Source organism: Lissotriton helveticus, chromosome 12, assembly GCF_964261635.1.
Source record: "Lissotriton helveticus chromosome 12, aLisHel1.1, whole genome shotgun sequence".
Classification (NCBI taxonomy): domain Eukaryota; kingdom Metazoa; phylum Chordata; class Amphibia; order Caudata; family Salamandridae; genus Lissotriton; species Lissotriton helveticus.
In genome coordinates, this window is record NC_136073.1 from 32,276,284 (window position 1) to 32,291,022 (window position 14,739).

The following is a 14,739-nucleotide window of genomic DNA, read 5'->3' on the forward strand; positions in this document are numbered from 1 at the left end:
CTATAAGGTTAGGTCTGACCTCGTTTCAGGAAATGCGTGTGCTGCCCCATTGCTGGGAGCTTGACCGGCTTTAGGGCGGTGTGACCTGTTGCAGCCGCACCTCGCATTGACTTTGGTGAGGGACACTGAGTTTAAAAATAATTTTTGGTTTAAAAGCAAATGAACTTCCTTGAGTGTCAGGCAGTTTTCAGGCAACAATAAAAATATCAAGATAGCTCTAGTGATTAATGTTCCTACTAGTGAGGGTTTGAAATTTTGTCTAGTGAAAGTTTAGGCACATCGTAAAGTAGCGCTGAGGGTTAATGTGCCTGCTGCAAAGAACATGTACCATGCAGATCACAAAACTGAGTGAACTATGAGTAGAACTATGAAAAATAGACATGATCTTTCCACATTTGCTCTAATTACTTTATGAATGCAAATAACAATAAAGCATACTGTGACTATATTCCTGCCTTTCTCAATATTTTTCTTCAAAACTATCAGATTATATTCGTTTACGGGGCGTATGGTCTCATGCAACGGGCGATTTGTATAGGGACGCTGGAAAGTCCACAAGGTTGTCCCTGTCCCCCCCAGAAATGTAGTGTCTCCTACGCCCCTGTTTGGGGCTGTCCTGCTCTGGGGAGTAGGTCTGGGGTCGTTCTCGTGTCTCTGGTAGCAGGTTTGGGGTAGTCCTCGTGGCTCCGGGAGCAGGTTTGGGGGTCAGTCCTCATGGCTCTGGGGAGCAGGTTTGGGGCAGTCCTCGTGGCTCTGGGGAGCAGGTTTGGGGTCAGTCCTCATGGCTCTGGGGAGCAGGTTTGGGGCAGTCCTCGTGGCTCTGGGGAGCAGGTTTGGGGTCAGTCCTCGTGGCTCTGGGGAGCAGGTTTGGGGTCAGTCCCCGTGGCTCTGGGAGCAGGTTTGGGGTCAGTCCTCGTGGCTCCGGGAGCAGGTTTGGGGCTGTCCTCCTGCTCTGGGGAGTAGGTCTGGGGCCGTCCTCGTGGCTCTGGGGAGCAGGTTTGGGGCCGTCCTCGTGGCTCCGGGAGCATGTTTGGGGCTCCGTCCTCATGGCTCCGGGAGCAGGTTTAGGGGTCAGCACTCGTGGCTCTGGAGAGCATGTTTGGGGTCAGTCCTTGTGGCTCCGGGAGCAGGTTTGGGGTCAGTCCTCGTGGCTCCGGGAGCAGGTTTGGGGCAGTCCTCGTGGCTCTGGGGAGCAGGTTTGGGGTCAGTACTCGTGGCTCCGGGAGCAGGTTTGGGGCGGTCTTCCTGTTCTGGGGAGTAGGTCTGGGGCCGTCCTCGTGTCTCTGGGAGCAGGTTTGGGGTCAGTCCTCATGGCTCTGGGGAGCAGGTTTGGGGTCAGTCCTCGTGGCTCCGGGAGCAGGTTTGGGGTCAGTCCTCGTGTCTCTGGGAGCAGGTTTGGGGTCAGTCCTCGTGGCTCCGGGAGCAGGTTTGGGGTCAGTCCTCGTGGCTCCGGGAGCAGGTTTGGGGGTCAGTCCTCGTGGCTCTGGTGAGCAGGTTTGGGGTCAGTCCTCATGGCTCTGGGGAGCAGGTTTGGGTCAGTCCTCGTGGCTCTGGGGAGCAGGTTTGGTGCCGTCCTCGTGGCTCCGGGAGAAGGTTTGGGGCTCCGTCCTCGTGGCTCCGGGAGCAGGTCTGGGGCCGTCCTCGTGGCTCCGGGAGCAGGTTTGGGGGTCAGTCCTCATGGCTCTGGGGAGCAGGTTTGGGGCAGTCCTCGTGGCTCTGAGGAGCAGGTTTTGGGGTCAGTCCTCGTGGCTCTGGGGAGCAGTTTTGGGGTCAGTCCTCATGGCTCTGGGGAGCAGGTTTGGGGTCAGTCTCCGTGGCTCTGGGAGCAGGTTTGGGGTCAGTCCTCGTGGCTCCGGGAGCAGGTTTGGGGCTGTCCTCCTGCTCTGGGGAGTAGGTCTGGGGCCGTCCTCGTGGCTCTGGGGAGCAGGTTTGGGGCCGTCCTCGTGGCTCCGGGAGCAGGTTTGGGGCTCCGTCCTCGTGGCTCCGGGAGCAGGTTTGGGGGTCAGTCCTCGTGGCTCTGGAGAGCATGTTTGGGGTCAGTCCTCGTGGCTCCGGGAGCAGGTTTGGGGTCAGTCCTCGTGGCTCCGGGAGCAGGTTTGGGGCAGTCCTCGTGGCTCTGGGGAGCAGGTTTGGGGTCAGTCTTTGTGGCTCCGGGAGCAGGTTTGGGGCTGTCTTCCTGTTTTGGGGTGTAGGTCTGGGGCCGTCCTCGTGTCTCTGGGAGCAGGTTTGGGGTCAGTCCTCATGGCTCTGGGGAGCAGGTTTGGGGTCAGTCCCCGTGGCTCCGGGAGCAGGTTTGGGGTCAGTCCTCGTGTCTCTGGGAGCAGGTTTGGGGTCAGTCCTCGTGGCTCCGGGAGCAGGTTTGGAGTCAGTCCTCGCGGCTCCGGGAGCAGGTTTGGAGTCAGTCCTCGCGGCTCCGGGAGCAGGTTTGGGGGGTCAGTCCTCGTTTCTCCGGGAACAGGTTTGGGGTCAGTCCTCATGGCTCTGGAGAGCAGGTTTGGGGCAGTCCTCGTGGCTCTGGGGAGCAGGTTTGGGTCAGTCCTCGTGGCTCTGGGGTAGCAGGTTTGGGTCAGTCCTCGTGGCTCTGGGGAGCAGGTTTGGGGCTCCGTCCTCGTGGCTCCGGGAGCAGGTTTGGGGCTCCGTCCTCGTGGCTCCGGGAGCAGGTCTGGGGCCGTCCTCGTGGCTCTGGGAGCAGGTTTGGGGTCAGTCCTCGTGGCTCTGGGGTAGCAGGTTTGGGTCAGTCCTCGTGGCTCTGGGGAGCAGGTTTGGGGCGCCGTCCTCGTGGCTCCGGGAGCAGGTCTGGGGCCGTCCTCGTGGCTCTGGGAGCAGGTTTGGGGTCAGTCCTCGTGGCTCCGGGAGCAGGATTGGGCAGTCCTGTGGCTCCAGGAGCAGGTTTGGGGTCAGTCCTCGTGGCTCTGGGGAGCAGGTTTGGGGCCGTCCTCGTGGCTCCGGGAGCAGGTTTGGGGCTCCGTCCTCGTGGCTCCGGGAGCAGGTCTGGGGCCGTCCTCGTGGCTCTGGGAGCAGGTTTGGGGTCAGTCCTCGCGGCTCTGGGGAGCAGGTTTGGGGCTCTGGGGAGTAGGTTTGGGGCCGTCCTCGTGGCTCTGGGAGCAGGTTTTGGGCTCCGTCCTCGTGGCTCCATGAGCAGGTTTGGGGGTCAGTCCTCGTGGCTCCGGGAGCAGGTTTGGTGGTCAGTCCTCTTTGCTCTGGGGAGCAGGTTTGGGGCTCCGTCCTCTTTGCTCTGGGGAGCAGGTTTGGGGCTCCGTCCTCTTTGCTCTGGGGAGCAGGTTTGGGGCTCCGTCCTCTTTGCTCTGGGAGCAGGTTTGGGGCTCCGTCCTCGTGGCTTTGGGGATCAGTCCTCTTTGCTCTGGGGAGCAGGTTTGGGGCTCCGTCCTCGTGGCTCTGGGGAGCAGGTTTGGGGCTCCGTCCTCGTGGCTTTGGGGATCAGGTTTGGGGGTCAGGTTTGGGGCCGCCCTCCTGGCTCCGGGGGTGTCACTCCTTGGCTACCTGGTCCTCTGAGGCTCAGACCTGCCCCATCCCCTGTTTCTCCCTCTGCCCAGGCGCGGTTCGTCCATTGGGGCGTGGGGGCGTAGCCCCCCTGCCCGACGCCGCCCGCAGCTCCCTCATGACAATCATGTCAATGAATCAACATGACGTCAGACCGCCGGGCGGGTGTCATGTTGATTCATTGACATGTTTTTACGGATGGCAACACAAGTACGCATGCGTGGGGACGGAGGGTGAATTTTTACCCGTGCCCACGCATGCGCAATTGTGTTTTGGCGGCGTTGCGCATGCCCATCAGGAGCCCTAATGGGCGTGCTGCGGGCGAGAGGGTACCTGTGCCCCTGGCGCCAGGATTGGCCAGGGGCGCTGTGACGTGTGCGGGACCGGCAGCAAGGTAAGAGTGCGTGTTTTTCGGTGTTCCAGTAAACTAGCTTGCACAAATGACTTGAGATAGTTCAGTGTGTTAATGATGTATGGATGCAGGATGGGTGGGTGGATGCATGAATGATGTATGTATGGATGCATGCATGCATGCATGATGGGTGGAAGCATGATGGGTGGGTGGATGCATGAATGAATGATGTATGGATGCAGGGTGGGTGGGTGGATGGATGGGTGGATGCATGAATGATGTATGGATGTATGGATGGATGCATGGATGCATGCATGATGGGTGGATGCATGATGGGTGGATGGGTGGATGGGTGGGTGCATGAATGAATGATGTATGGATGCAGGGTGGGTGGGTGGATGGGTGGATGCATGAATGATGTATGGATGTATGGATGGATGCATGGATGCATGCGTGATGGGTGGATGCATGATGGATGGGTGGATGCATGATGGATGGGTGGATGGATGGATGCATGAATGATGTATGGATGGATGCATGCGTGGATGCATGCATGATGGGTGGATGCATGATGGATGGATGGGTGGATGGATGGGTGGGTGGGTGAATGAATGATGTATGGATGCAGGATGGGTGGGTGGATGTATGGGTGGATGTATGTAGGAGAGTAGGGTCTGCTATCCTATGGTCACCCCAAATTTTTGCTTTTTGCTTCACTGGTTTTCGACTACTGAGGCTGTGGGCCTGCTGATCAGACCCCCAGCCTGCTGTTCTCTCACTAAATTAATGATACATGTGCTATAGCACATACCACAATTGGAAATGGACTCCTTGTCAGCCCCTGTATAATGCACTATAGGTGCCCAGGGCATAGGGGCCACCAAGGCCTACCAGGGGCTGCAGCATATCTTTTGCCACCCCTGGCTGGTTCTTAAATTGACACAACTGGCTGATCACTCAGCTGGGGTAAGGTGGTGTAATCACCCCTTACTTAGATATAGTATACCTATATCTAAACCTATATCTGGACACATATAAACCTGTGAGCCACTCCTATGGAAGGCTTCATCAATCCTGGAGGCAGAGTGCGTGGTATATTGTGAGAGGGAGCTCTAGCATGAGCTGAGCCTGTCTGCAGCTGTCGGGAACAACTCCCTAAGCTGTTTCAGGATAATGCCATACCATATACTCTTAAGTGCCTTATAATCCTCGCGGTTATATAGCAACTCTGGTTTGGCTTTATCAAAACATGTCGTGTAAGGTGTCATACGATTTGGAATACTATCCCCTCGCCAGTTCTGGCGACGGGGATAGCATTCCACCCCTCTAGAGGGGTAAGACATGTTCCTTTACTTTAATGCGGTTAATTTCTAAAAGGGCCTTAGATCCACAAAACGGATGCCTCTGCCACAGACAAGAGTCTGGACCCCTGCAGCTGACCGAAACTCAGCCAAATGGGGCCTGGACAAAGGGTTTCCTGCCACAGGAGGGTGTCACCACCCTCTAGACAGGAGATAGTGGATTGTAGCAGGGAGGTCTGAAAGAAACCAGACACTGCCTGGGGCGCACAAGGCTGCCCCTTGCATAATCCGGCCAAACCGGTTCTGGGGCACTCCAGCCCTCGTGCCAGGGCGGCCTGGATCAAAGGAAAGGTGTATCCACCCCCTTCCTGGGTGCCACCCATAGGGGGGGACCTAGCAGGTAATCACGCCCCCCAGATTCGAATAAGAGTGGGAGCAGTGCCAATGCACTTCAGATTTCCTGAACGAAACATAAGAAACGAAACTCTGGACCCTTGGACCTCCTACTCAACGTGGAAGCTCGAAGAATCTCCCTTGTGGTCCAGGAGTGACCACCCTGTGCAAACAGGCACCATCCAGCCCTCGACGTCTACTTTGTTGCAGTTCCCGCCGGAACTCGAGCGACAGAGATTGACGAGATCAAGCTTGCCTGCCTTCCAACAGCCCGATCCACAGTCCCTGCAGAGCTGAGACCCGTGGAGGCGACCGGAAGCGTGGGGCACGCCATCTTGAATTGACCACGAGACGCTGACCGTGCAGCCCACGAGTGACCCTCGAAGCTGTACACCGGGGTTTGAGAAGCCCCCACCCTGAGCCACTCTTGCACCGAAGCTCACCCCTCTACACTCATCGAGTGCTGCGTGGGGCCCTTCTGCTACTTTTGGCTCAATGCGTTGGCCCGGTCACTTGCCAGCCGGCTAGTGGCCCCTGTACCGACAAAAACTTGAAACCGACTTGTGAATCTGGTTGCTCCAGATCTGCACCAGCTCCCCTGAAAAGGAGCCCCCACTCTGACCCTCCTGGTTTGAGTGAGAAGCAATCTCCCGGTTCCGCGTGGATTGCTTTTGCCAAGTGTTGTTTGCTCCAATCTTGAAGCCGACAGCGCCGATGGCGAGAGCCTGCGTGGGACAGATCGTGACCTGCTCCTGGACGTCGTAGATGCCCCAGAGCCCACGTGACAGCGGAGAGAAGCACCTCAACAGCGACCTGATTGCGCCCGACATTGCCTGGTTCCGTCCTGGTTCCACCCTGGTCACTGCTGAGTGACCCAGACTCTGTCCCCTCTGCTTTCAGGTACTTTTCGACTCGAGTCCACCCTTGGACTCCACCGGACACTTCTCTTTCACCCCGCCTGCAGCCCTTTCAGCTTCAAGCACCAAGAGCCTGCGTGACGAAACCCGACTCAACTTCGACCCTGTGCACCCGCTTCCTGTGGGTGAGGTAACTTTGCTCCGCCGGTGTTCCCACACTGGTACACATCTCTAGGGTCTATGTCTTAAGTTTTGTTCCTCTAGGTTCAGCGGAAGTGTCCTTAAACTTTAACTTTGTCATTTTTACGCACCATTGGTTAACATTGGTGCATGCGTGCGCTTTCCGCACTGCTCCCGAATCCCGTGGGCCTCTCCCGACTTCAGCACTGCTTGTCCTGACTGCTCCCAGCGATTCCCTAGGCCCTAGGCCTAACCACTGTTCGATTGGTATCTCTTATACCACTTGTTTAGTATATGGTTTGAGTGGCCACCCGCCCTCATCCATAATTGTGCAACTTGTATGTTTAAACTGGGCTTTTGATTTAACACTTGTGCCCCTTTATTCATAAAGAATACTGGGGATTGTTTTTAGTAATAAACACATATATTTTTATAATATATACTTGTGTGGTGTCCTTTCATTTGATATTACAGGATTGTATGTGGTAAAACAGCTCGCTTAACACGACCTCTTAAGTTAAGCCTTTAGGCTGCTTAGTCCATGCTACCCCTAGGATAGCTTGTCTAACAAGGTTGACTTACAACCTGACACCATAAGGGATTGTTTGGTCTGATAATAGGTGGTTCCAGAATTGGAAACATCACCTATCAGGCCAACTTCTCACATTGGTGAGCAGCGGTGCGGATTTGAGCTTGCTGTTGTTTTACCATTGCAATCTTTTATCAAATTGAAAGATCACATCAAGTACCTCTAGGTACATATAAATCAAAAGCTTAGCATATTAAGTTCTACTGAATTTAGTAGTTGTAGATTAAAGGGATTAGCACACCCTGACTACAACTCACTAGTAAGGTACAGTAGGAAAACACTTAGTGTAGGTAGGTGCATCACTTACACCACACTAGAGTCTCAGGGTCTACTCCTGTGACAGTTGACCTTACCCAGGCAACTTCCAGCTATGACAAACTAACCCGAAAGGACTTGATTGCCTTGTGCAAATCAAGAGGGTTAAAAAGGGGCAGAAGCCCCACCTGTCCAATCCTGATAGCCATTCTAGAACAGGATGACTTAGAAAGGGCGAAGGGAATTCCCCTAGGGTCAGGAGATGGAGAGAACCCACCTGTAACTGGTACCCCTCTGGAGGAAGAAGGAGAAGAAGGAGAAGAGGGGGATGAGGACTCAGAGGTTGAGGACACAGAAGACCAGGATCAGGAGGGTAGCCAGGTTGGAGTTGCCAGGCTTAGCCAGGCCAACTTAAACCTACTGGGGAATGGAGAGGGCCAGCACCTCCCCAGACCCTATAGCATTCTCCCAGGCAACAGAAGAGTGAGATCTCCCTCAGGGGACTTTCATATTTCTAGTGCCTCCAGAGAATCTCAGAGAGGCATGACTGCTTCTCAAAAGCTAGAGCATAGGGCCAGAATGAGGGCTGTCAAACTCCAAATAGAGAGGGAGGAGGTAGCCTTGGCTCAAGCTAGACTTGCCTTGGCAAGAGAGCAGAAATTGAGTGGCTTAGATGCCACTGGTGGCAGCAATATTCCTAAAGAAAAAGACAGGGGCTATGATAATAGAAACCTGACAAAAATTGTGCCCCCCTACAAGGAAGGGGATGACATCCACAAATGGATGACTGCTCTGGAGAGAGCCTGCATGGTACAGCAGGTTCCTCAGGATCAGTGGGCTGCAATTTTATGGTACTCCTTTTCTGAGAAAGGGAGGGACAGGCTCCTCACAGTTAGACCTGAGGATGCCAAAAACTACACTGTCTTGAAGAGTGCTCTTATTGAAGGGTTTGGCCTAACCACTGAGCAATACAGGTTGTTGTTCAGAGACACCCAAAAAGCACAGACTCAAGACTGGACTGATTTCGTTGAGTGTGCCACTAAGGCTTTGGAGGGTTGGTTGCAGGGAAGTAAAGTTTCAGACTATACAGGATTGTACAATCTTATAATGAGAGAACAGATCCTTAATAACTGTACAAACCAGCTGTTGCATCAATACCTTATTGACTCTGATCTGACCTCTCCCCAAGAATTGGGAAAGAAGGCGGACAAATGGGTCAGAACAAGGATTAAGCAGAAACCCCAGAACCAAGGTGGTGACCAGAAGAAAACAGACCAGAAGGGTGGGAATCAGAAAGATAAAGATAAAGAAAAAGACCAGAAGTCTTCAGGCCCCTAAACTAATAGTAAGGAGGGTGGTTCCCAAAATGGAAACAAGAAGAAGAAGAATAAAGGTCCAAAGACACCTTGGTGTAATACCTGCAAATCAGTTTCACACTGGGGCAGTGAATGCACTAAGGCAAATCCAGTCTCCACCACTCCAGCTCCTAAAGCAACTGCAGCCCCTAGTCCAGTAAGCAGTGGTGGAACACAGTCCAAGGGTGTAGCTGGGTTGACCCTGGGTATTGAAGTAGGATCTGGCCTAGTCAGAACCCCTACTCAGGCAGTTCTCCTATATGATGTGGACATAGATTTGCCCACTGCAGTGAGTCCCAGTAATCTGGGCAAATATAGGCAGACGCCTTTAATTAATGAGAAACTGGCTCAAGCCTACAGGGACACATGTGCCAGTGTCACAATGGTGACACCTGACTTTGTGGACCCTGGACAGATTGTACTAGGTGAGAGTTACCTAGTGACCAATGCAAGCAACTCCACTACTTCCCATAGTGTGGCAGTTGTGAACTTCTCCTGGGGAGGGGTAGATGGCCTAAAGAAAGTTGTTGTGAGTGCAGACCTACCAGTAGACTGTCTGTTAGGCAATGATCTTGAAAGCTCAGCTTGGTCAGAAGTGGAGTACAGGACTCATGCAGAAATGCTAGGGATTTCAGAGCATGTCCTTGCCATGACAAGGGCTCAGGCTAAGAAGTGCCTTCCTGAACCAGTGGTGGATCTTGGAACAATAGACCAACCACAACCCAAGAGAAGGAGCAAGAGAGGAAAGGCTGAGCCTTCCACCTTGCCCCAGGTTGAGGATCAAGTTTCAGAGGAAACTGATTCTGCAGTCCAAGAGGAGACTGTCTCTGAGGAACTAGAACCTGACCAGGTTGAGTTTCTGGGGACAGGGGGACCCTCAAGGGCAGACCTGAGGCAGGCTCAATTAGATTGCCCTTCCCTTGAACCCCTCAGACAGCAGGCTGCTGCTGAGGCTGCTGGGGATGCCCAAGGTACCCATACTGTGTATTGGGATGATGGACTCCTTTACTCAGAGGCTAGAGACCCCAAGCCTGGCATGACCAGGAGGTTGGTTATACCTCTGCAGTTTAGGGGGTTCCTCCTTACCTTGGCCCATGATATTCCCCTTGCAGGACACTTAGGCCAGAACAAGACGTGGGACAGGCTTGTTTCACACTTTCACTGGCCTCATATGTCAGAAAATGTCAAGGAGTTTTGTCGCTCCTGTGTCACTTGCCAAGCCAGTGGTAAGTCAGGTGGCACAACAAAGGGCCCCCTAACACCACTACCTGTGGTGGGGGTTCCCTTTGAAAGAGTTGGAATTGATATTGTGGGTCCAATGGACCCCCAAACAGCATCTGGGAACAGATTTATACTGGTGGTAGTGGATCATGCCACCAGGTATCCAGAGGCTATTCCCCTGAGGACCACCACAGCACCTGTGGTGGCAAAAGCCCTCATTGCAGTTTTCTCAAGAGTGGGCTTCCCAAAGGAGGTGTTATCAGATAGGGGCACCAATTTTATGTCCAGCTATCTGAAAGCAATGTGGAAGGAGTGTGGGGTAAACTACAAGTTTACCACCCCCTACCATCCACAGTGCAATGGGCTTGTGGAGAGATTTAACAAGACCCTTAAAGGCATGATAAAAGGATTACCAGAGAAGCTCAGGCGGAAATGGGACATTCTTTTACCTTGCCTGCTCTTTGCTTACAGAGAGGTCCCACAGAAGGGGGTTGGCTACAGCCCTTTTGAACTTTTGTTTGGCCACCCTGTGAGGGGTCCATTGTGTTTGGTGAAGGAAGGATGGGAGTTACCTCTCAAAAAGCCCAAACTAGACATAGTGGACTATGTACTTGGTCTCCGCTCCAGGATGGCTGAATACATGGAGAGAGCATCCAAAAACCTGGAGGCCAGCCAAGAATTACAAAAAGCTTGGCATGACCAAAAAGCTGTACTGGTAGAGTTCCAACCAGGACAGAAGGTGTGGGTACTGGAGCCAGTGGCCCCAGCAGCACTCCAGGACAAATGGAGTGGACCCTATCCTATCATTGAGAAGAAGGGGGAAGTCACCTATTTGGTTGACTTTGGAACACCCAGGAGCCCTCACAGGGTAATCCATGTGAATCGTTTGAAAGCATTTGTGGACAGGGAGGACATGAGCTTGCTCATGGCCACAGATGGGGATCAGGAGGAAGAGAGTGACCCTCTCCCAGACCTGCTTTCTCAGAACCCTGATGATGGTTCAGTTGATGGAGTAGCCTTGGCAGGCAGCCTCACTGACCAGCAACAGGTGGACTGCAGACAAGTTTTGCAGGCCCACAGGCATTTGTTTTCACTCACACCCAGCTAGACTGACTGGTGTACCCATGTAGTGGACACTGGTGACAGTCTGCCTGTGAAGAATAAGATCTACAGGCAACCTGACCATGTCAGGGATTGCATCAAGGCTGAGGTGCAAAAGATGTTAGAGCTTGGAGTGATTGAGCAATCAGAGAGCCCATGGGCCAGCCCAGTAGTCCTTGTGCCAAAACCTCATACCCAAGATGGAAAGAGAGAAATGAGATTTTGCGTGGACTACAGGGGTCTCAATGCTGTCACTAGGACAGATGCTCACCCCATTCCAAGAGCAGATGAGCTCATTGACAGATTGGCTTCTGCCAAGTTTCTGAGCACATTTTATCTGACAGCTGGCTATTGGCAAATCAGACTAGCTGAGGAGTCAAAAGCCAAAACAGCATTCTCTACCCCTAGTGGACATTATCAGTTTGTGGTAATGCCCTTTGGTTTGAAGAATGCACCTGCCACTTTCCAAAGGTTGGTGAACCAAGTCCTTACTGGGTTGGATGACTTTTGTGCAGCATATCTAGATGATATTGCTGTCTTTAGCTCCACCTGGGAGGATCACCTGATCCACCTGAAGAAAGTTCTGGAGGCCCTGCAAAAGGCAGGCCTGACTATCAAGGCCACCAAGTGCCAGATAGGGCAGAGTAAGGTTGTATACCTGGGCCACCTAGTAGGTGGAGGTCAGGTTCAGCCACTGGAGAGCAAAATCCAGGCCATACAGGACTGGGCTCCTCCAGTTACCCAGACACAAGTCAGAGCCTTCTTGGGCCTGACTGGGTATTACAGAAAGTTTGTGAAAAACTATGGGTCTATAGTGACACCATTAAATGACTTGACATCCAAGAAGATGCCAAAAAAGGTTCAGTGGACAGTTAGCTGTCAAAAGGCATTTGATGACCTGAAGAAGGCCATGTGCTCTGCACCTATCCTGAAGAGTCCTGACTACTCCAAACAGTTCATTGTACAGACAGATGCTTCTGAGTTGGGGGTGAGAGCTGTGCTCTCACAACTTAATCAAGATGGTCAAGACCAGCCCATTGCTTTCATTAGCAGAAGGCTGACCCCTAGAGAGAAACGTTGGTCATCCATTGAGAGGGAGGCCTTTGCTGTGGTTTGGGCCCTGAAGAAGTTGAGGCCCTACTTGTTTGGAACTCACTTCCTAGTTCAGACAGACCATAAGCCCCTCTTGTGGCTCAATCAGATGAAGGGTGAAAATCCCAAACTGCTCAGGTGGTCCATTTCCCTACAGGGGATGGACTTTACAGTGGAGCACCGCCCAGGGACTGACCATGGTAATGCAGATGGTCTCTCCAGGTACTTCCACTTAGAACATGAAGACTTATCTGGTCAAGGTTAGTTTAATGTCCCTGCGTTTGGGGGGGGGTTGTGTAGGAGAGTAGGGTCTGCTATCCTATGGTCACCCCAAATTTTTGCTTTTTGCTTCACTGGTTTTCGACTACTGAGGCTGTGGGCCTGCTGATCAGACCCCCAGCCTGCTGTTCTCTCACTAAATTAATGATACATGTGCTATAGCACATACCACAATTGGAAATGGACTCCTTGTCAGCCCCTGTATAATGCACTATAGGTGCCCAGGGCATAGGGGCCACCAAGGCCTACCAGGGGCTGCAGCATATCTTTTGCCACCCCTGGCTGGTTCTTAAATTGACACAACTGGCTGATCACTCAGCTGGGGTAAGGTGGTGTAATCACCCCTTACTTAGATATAGTATACCTATATCTAAACCTATATCTGGACACATATAAACCTGTGAGCCACTCCTATGGAAGGCTTCATCAATCCTGGAGGCAGAGTGCGTGGTTTAATGTGAGAGGGAGCTCTAGCATGAGCTGAGCCTGTCTGCAGCTGTCGGGAACAACTCCCTAAGCTGTTTCAGGATAATGCCACACCATATACTCTTAAGTGCCTTATAATCCTCGCGGTTATATAGCAACTCTGGTTTGGCTTTATCAAAACATGTCGTGTAAGGTGTCATACGATTTGGAATACTATCCCCTCGCCAGTTCTGGCGACGGGGATAGCATTCCACCCCTCTAGAGGGGTAAGACATGTTCCTTTACTTTAATGCGGTTAATTTCTAAAAGGGCCTTAGATCCACAAAATGGATGCCTCTGCCACAGACAAGAGTCTGGACCCCTGCAGCTGACCGAAACTCAGCCAAATGGGGCCTGGACAAAGGGTTTCCTGCCACAGGAGGGTGTCACCACCCTCCAGACAGGAGATAGTGGATTGTAGCAGGGAGGTCTGAAAGAAACCAGACACTGCCTGGGGCGCACAAGGCTGCCCCTTGCATAATCCGGCCAAACCGGTTCTGGGGCACTCCAGCCCTCGTGCCAGGGCGGCCTGGATCAAAGGAAAGGGGTGTATCCACCCCCTTCCTGGGTCCCACCCATAGGGGGGGACCTAGCAGGTAATCACGCCCCCCAGATTCGAATAAGAGTGGGAGCAGTGCCAATGCACTTCAGATTTCCTGAACGAAACATAAGAAACGAAACTCTGGACCCTTGGACCTCCTACTCAACGTGGAAGCCCGAAGAATCTCCCTTGTGGTCAAGGAGTGACCACCCTGTGCAAACAGGCACCATCCAGCCCTCGACGTCTACTTTGTTGCAGTTCCCGCCGGAACTCGAGCAACAGAGATCAACGAGATCAAGCTTGCCTGCCTTCCAACAGCCCGATCCACAGTCCCTGCAGAGCTGAGACCCGTGGAGGCGACCGGAAGCGTGGGGCACGCCATCTTGAATTGACCACGAGACGCTGACCGTGCAGCCCACGAGTGACCCTCGAAGCTGTACACCGGGGTTTGAGAAGCCCCCACCCTGAGCCACTCTTGCACCGAACCTCACCCCTCTACACTCATCGAGTGCTGCGTGGGGCCCTTCTGCTACTTTTGGCTCAACGCGTTGGCCCGGTCACTTGCCAGCCGGCTAGTGGCCCCTGTACCGACGAAAACTTGAAACCGACTTGTGAACCTGGTTGCTCCAGATCTGCACCAGCTCCCCTGAAAAGGAGCCCCCACTCTGACCCTCCTGGTTCGAGTGAGAAGCAATCTCCCGGTTCCGCGTGGATTGCTTTTGCCAAGTGTTGTTTGCTCCAATCTTGAAGCCGACAGCGCCGACGGCGAGAACCTGCGTGGGACAGATCGTGACCTGCTCCTGGACGTCGTAGATGCCCCAGAGCCCACGTGACAGCGGAGAGAAGCACCTCGACAGCGACCTGATTGCGCCCGACATTGCCTGGTTCCGTCCTGGTTCCACCCTGGTCACTGCTGAGTGACCCAGACTCTGTCCCCTCTGCTTTCAGGTACTTTTCGACTCGAGTCCACCCTTGGACTCCACCGGACACTTCTCTTTCACCCCGCCTGCAGCCCTTTCAGCTTCAAGCACCAAGAGCCTGCGTGACGAAACCCGACTCAACTTCGACCCTGTGCACCCGCTTCCTGTGGGTGAGGTAACTTTGCTCCGCCGGTGTTCCCACACTGGTAGACATCTCTAGGGTCTGTGTCTTAAGTTTTGTTCCTCTAGGTTCAGCGGAAGTGTCCTTAAACTTTAACTTTGTCATTTTTACGCACCATTGGTTAACATTGGTGCATGCGTGCGCTTTCCGCACTGC